Genomic DNA, 6,300 nt, shown 5'->3' with positions numbered 1-6,300 from the left:
CCCCCCCCCCCCCCATTTTGTCACCTTCAAAGTCAGGATATGGAACCAGATAAAATACATTTATAGGGATAAAAAGCAGAATAACCACAGAGCACAAAAAAACCTGGGTTCAGATCTTGACCTTGCCCCTTACTGCCCCTGTGTGACGTCACACAGGACCCTGAGCTCCTGAGTGCCTCAGTTTCCCAATCTGTAAATGGCAACAGTGACATTCACTGTGTTGTGCAGAGTCAGCAAAGCAGCGCATGGAAAATAAGCAGAGCACCTTTATTATGGAGTCCAGTAAATGGGTAGATTTTATTTCATTTCTGTAGCAGAAACTACAGAGTGGCCACGGCACCTGTCTCGCCTCCTCCAGATTACTGCTTCAAGCAGCGTACGCTTCCAGCCCGCCTTGCCACTCTGTGGTCACTAAGGACACATGAGAGGAGAGGGTGGGTGCCACTTCGATGTCACTCACTTGTAGCAAATTGCCTCCCAGCACGTCCTCTTTTTCCCTTCCTACAAGCCAGGGCATGGCTATGCCACGACACCTCTTTGGCTGTGCCGAGCAGGATGGCATGCTGGGAGTGGTGGAGGGCTGACAGGGCAAGAGATTGGAGGGAACCTGGGTCCCGGTATTGAGACTAGGACTGAGTGCATGTGGTTTGCTTTGGAAGGCTCAGGGCACTGGCAGGTGAGTGGGGAGGTGACAAAGGGAAGAGAAGGCAGCCAGTAAAGGCCAGCTACCACAGTGGATGACCAGGGGTGAGTTCCATGGGGAAGTTCTGAGAAACAGTGTAGAATACAGCCTTCAGAGCTAGCCACGGGTGGAGGAACTGGGCCATATTTATGCCCACACCCATCAGTGTCAGGGCAGGGGTTGGGGGGAACTAGTTCTCAGGCACTTCCAGTCTTCTGTGTACTGGTGGGCCAAGTGAATGTCATCAGGCCAAGGGCAGCCCTCTGCCAAAGATGCAGGTGCTGGCTTTGGGCATGGGCCCAGTAAGGGGACCCAAGGGAATGTAAGCCCAGAACCAGAAGCTTCAGCTCTGGTTCTTCAGAAAGAGAAATAAACTCCTATGTTCCTCAAGCCACTATATACTGAGGATTCTTTGCAGCTTAACCTTGACCCTAATGTAATTTCCAAATACTATGCATATGGAAGCTTTCAGTTTTATGCAGTCTCTCCAAGCTGCTGGACCCCTGGATAGTCACAGAGGTTGTCACAGTTAAGGAAACAAGGTTCATGCTAAGGAGCACACTTATCTCAACAGAGCATACAGCCCTTGGTATCTCTGGGGCTTGGGCAGTACATGGTGTATGTCCTCAGAGAAGGGGCAAATGGGTGTGGACCGGCATAGTCACAGAACCTGAAACTTTACCTGCTGGAGACTACGGGAAGAGATGAGTGCAGGGCATCCTCACTGAGCTGTGGGATGGCTCCACTGTTGGGGGGGGGAGGCACACAGGTACCTTGGCTCAAATGACTGTTGTGCTGGTACAACAGTGGTCTTGAACTGGTAGATGCTGGATTTGGGTGCATTGTGCATTTAGAGGAGTGGGCTACAGGGCGCCTCTTTGCTGGAAGTGAGTGGTGGAGGGGGACCAGCCACAGGGCACATGGCTACCGTTAGCTGGTGCCCCTCAGCCCACACCTGATGCCTCTGCTGTCCAGCTGGTGTGTCAGGGCTCACTGAGGCTGTGGCTGCCCAGCAGAGTGAGGGTCCTGTAGTGCCTTGGGTGACCAGCTGGGGCCAGGCACTCCTGTGAGCAGTGCCTCCCACTGTCTCAGCACACAGTGAACATGCCAACTTCTTGGAAGGCAGAGCTGGGAGCCCCCTAGAGATGATCTTTTCTAGCCTGTCATTTTGAGAATGGTGGCACTGAGCCCAGAGAAGGCAATGAACTCCCAAGGCCAGTAGAGGAACCTGAATCCAGATTTCCTGATTTCCCAGAGTTGGGGGATGCAGCTGACATAAAGATAGGGTGTGTGTGTGTGTATGTGTGTGCGCGCGCTCAGTCACGTCCAACTCTGCAACCCCCTGGACTGTAGCCCTCCAGGCTCCTCTGTCCATGGAATTTTCCAGGCAAGAATACTGGAGTGGATTGCCATTTCCTACTTCAGGGAATCTGCCCCACCCAGAGATTGAACCTGTGTCTCTTGTGTCTCCTGCATGGGCAGGTGGATTCTTTACTGCTGTGTGCAGGCCTCAAATCTGCTGTTGGCCACTTCTGAGCCATTTCTCCACTTGTAGGACCCTTTAAAAGTTTGTTATTTATTTGGCTGCACCAAGTCTTAGTTGCAGCATGTGGGATCTTCATTCTTCATAGAAGCATATGGGATCTAGTTTAGGCATACAAACTCTTAGTTTCAGTATATGGGATCTAGTTCCCTGACCAGGGATCTAACCCAAGCCCCCTGCATTGAAAGTGCAGAGTCTTAGCTACTATTTCATGGACCTCAGAATTTGAAGAGCACTCAAGAGATGATCAGGTCAGGTCTCTCTGTCTCCAGGCATGCGTGCATCCTTAGCTATGGCAGCTCACTCGAGGCCACCTTTCCTTGCCCTTCAGACACCATAGCTCCTCTCTGCCACCTCTGTGTGTCCTACCGCAGTGGTCTGCCAGTTCTCCTTGGTGTCTTACTGCAGTCATTCCTGCTTCGCTTTTGGTTTGATTTATTTTAACCTCTAGATACAGGTTGGTTTTGCTACATTATGCATTATGACAGTGAGGAGTGGGTTGAAATCCATGAATTCACCCTCACTTTCTTTCCTCTTTCCATGGGAAAGGGGGTGGAGGGAAGGATCCAGCCCCCCACCTCCAGCCCCCATGGACTGAGAACAAGTAGATGAGGACTGTCCACCCAGACCCCCAGGTCCCAGTCATCCCCAAGGCTCTGGAGGGAAGGGTGGAGGGCAGTGTCTTTCAGAAACCAGTGGGCTCTACAGCCTGACCCAACCCCAGGCAAATGAAAGTTGCCCTTTTCTGCTTTATTACAATCCCATCACTTCTCCTCCCTCCTCCAACCTATAAATATGGAACATTTTTTTCTTCTGTTCTAGATTCTCTTTGCGTTTTATTCTCTTCGGGAAAATATGAGCATTTTCTTTGTTCTCTTTGAGCAGTTTGTGCCTGGAATGGAGAGAAGGGAAGAAGAAGGGGTGTAGCCTTCACCCGTCAAGGGAAAGGGGTGGCTCCCTTGTAGCCAGTGCTGGGTGCCTTTGCCCCTTGTGGGTGGGGAGGTGGAGAGGCCTCTGTAGGGCAACCTTTTTGGGGAATCAGATTATGAGTCAAGGTGCTTATGGCCCGTGCAAGATATAAGGTGGACTAAACTGTGAGCAGAGAGAGCATCCTGGATTTACAGGTAGCAAGCGAGATGGGAAAAATTAGCATGGACTCTAGGAATTAAGAGAGAACACTGTTGGAACAAGAAGTCTCCGTTGGAGGCTGACAGATAGGATCTGGGCAAGATGAGAGGAGAAGCAGGAACAGGAAGCATTCATGTTCAGGGGTGGGGGGCCAGGATGGTGAAGAAAGCAGGGGTCCTGTGCTTGAAGGAGTAGGAGCAAGCCTGGAGGTGTGGCTGATTTCAGGGGTAGATGGACAAGGGCTATGGGAGGGAACAAATTGGAAAAGAATTTGTCCACCCTGCAGGGCAGGGTGAAGAGAAGACAAAGCCAAGTGCAGACCAGAGGCCAGTTAGTCACACCAGATCACTGATGGCCTAAGGCTTCAGGGAATGATGGGACATCCATGTCCTTTTTCTGAGAGCTGTTGGGGAGGTATGGGGGGTGGGGATGGAGGGACCCAGTGAGTGGAGCCCAAAGAGGGAGTATAGGTGGTTTCCTGTGGCGTCTGGTGTGCCTCAAACCGCAGGAGGCTTGGAGATATCCTTACAAACCTTCTACGCAGCACATCCGTGAGGATCAGTGACAGAGCTTGATGGTGAGGGCAGGGAGGGGGACTTGTCCTGCTGTCTGTCCCTCCACCCCTGCCCCCCACTCTCACTCCAAGAATCCCTGGGATGAGTGAGCCTACCTTGCCACACCCCGGGAGAGTGTCCTTGTCAAAGTGATGGGGCTCATCTGAAAGAAATGAAAGCACTCTGAGCAGAAGTCTTCTGCAGTTTTATTCTGAAATGTGTTGCCCACAGGATGGAATTCTCCATTCCTTCCCATAGCATTTGAAGCTCCTGATAAATTGACCCTGACCCAATGTCCTATTCTCATTTCTCATCGTTGTCCTATATCATCATTGTTATCTTCATCACATGAATAATTAAAATCAACTAGCTTTTATTAAGCATCTATGTGCCAGGAATTCTTCTAGGCATTAAACATGTGATAACATTTTGTCTTTATCACAACGTCAACTCTTTGCAACCCCATGGACTGTAGCCTGCCAAGCTCCTCTGTCCATGGGATTTCCCAGGCGAAACTATTGGAGTGGGTTGCCATTTTCTCCTCCCAACCCAGGGATCGAACCCGCATCTCTAGGAACTATTATCCTCTCCATCTTACAAGAAGAGACACATGAGGCACAAAGAAATGTACTGGCCTCAGATCTTTCCAGCAGCCTGTGACTCAACAGCAGATACATCTGACACTGAACTTCTCGCGTTCCATGCTTGCCCACACCTGGCAGACTTTCCCCAGGCTGTTCCCCCCAGCCCGAACTGCCTCCTCACCTCTCAGCTTTCTCTCCACCTGATGGACAAGCACACAAGACCTACCTGCAAGCCCTAACTTAAAAATCGCCTCTTGTAGAAACTCTTCTGCAGCTTCCTGGGGAGCGCTTTCTCTCGGCCTCCCCAGCACACCCTGATTATGATATTAGTCACATCGGGCTTCTGGTTTTTGTTCATGTGCCTGTTATTTCCCTCAAAGGAAGAGATGACTCTTTTTAAAAATTTTTGCACCATGAAGGAAACAGTTAATGACATTCAAAGAAACTAAAGGAACTACATTTTGTTTAGCTTCATGCCTTTTCTCTTCCTTCCCCCTCCCCACCTCCCCAGTCTAGGTATGAAGCAGGGGTGCAATAAATATTTGTTAAATGGAGACATCTTTCCGGCCCCACTCAGCTTTTTTTCTGACCACCCCATTCCCAACTCTGTGCTGTGTGGAAGAATCCAGACGTCTTATACAGCTGCAGCTCAGTGTGTCCCTTTTGGCTGGAATTCAAGGAGCAATTACAGACAAATAAGTATTATTACAACTGGCATCAATCAGCATCCCTCTCCTCAAACGCTCTCACCAGGAGACAAGAGTGATCTCAGCTAGACACTGTCTGGTTTAAGCCCAAGTGTCTTTTTTGGTGCCTAGGGCGTGTGTAATCCTCAGAGGGGCCGCCCCCACCCCCGCCCCAACATTGACCATTTGTAACAGTCCATATAGTCTGAGACTACAGGTCCCTAGAGGCAGATAGACCTGAATCTGAATCCTGACGGTCACTTTTTCTCTCTGTGAATTTGGACAAGGGGCTTAACTTCTTTGAATTTCAGTGTTCTCACTGGTCACATAAAATCAATTATTCTTCCCAGGGGTGTTGTAGCAAGGATTAAATGAACTGGCACACTTAAAGTGTCAAAAGATTTCCCAGGAAATTAATAAATTAAAACTTCCTTTTCCTCTTATGTGTGCATGCTAAGTTGCTTCAGTCATGTCCAACTCTTTGCGACCCCATGGACCATAGCCTGCCAGGCTCCCCTGTCCATGAGAGAATACTACAGTGGGTTGCCATGCCCTCCCCCAGAGGATCTTCCCTACCCAGGGATCAAACCCATATCTCTTATGTCTTCTGCAATGGCAGGCAGGTTCTTTACCACTAGAGCCCTCTGGGAAGCCCTCCCTTTCCTCTTCTCAATTATTATTGTTTCTCTCCTCTGTACTAAGGTTATGGTCTATAATCATGAGGGCTTTGTGTCAGCAGCTATTAATAGATGATAAGTCCCAACATTATCTACAGTTTGAAGCTTCTTGCAAAGCACACTCTTCCCCCCAATCCCTCTTCAAACCCCACTGACCCCAGGCCTCTGACAGCTGTGGATGGTGCCTCTGATAATCCCACTTCATTGTGAATATCTTTCTGGGGAAGGTTTAAATAAACAATCATTTTATAGGATGTTGGTCAGGACTGAGAGGTGAAACCAAGGTGATGTCTTCTTTCATCTGCCTTCCTGTCTCCTATGGGAAGGGCCTTAGAAGGTCAGTCCTGATGGGCAGTAAAGTTGTGCCATCACTTCCCCCCTGGGGGTGGAAGACAGGCCCCTTGGACACTTGACCAAACTGGACAGAAGGCAGCATGTAAGAAAAT

The sequence above is a fragment of the Bison bison genome, unplaced genomic scaffold (assembly GCF_000754665.1).
Source record: "Bison bison bison isolate TAMUID 2011002044 unplaced genomic scaffold, Bison_UMD1.0 scf7180017864473, whole genome shotgun sequence".
NCBI classification, from domain to species: domain Eukaryota; kingdom Metazoa; phylum Chordata; class Mammalia; order Artiodactyla; family Bovidae; genus Bison; species Bison bison.
This window is presented reverse-complemented; position numbering follows the sequence as displayed.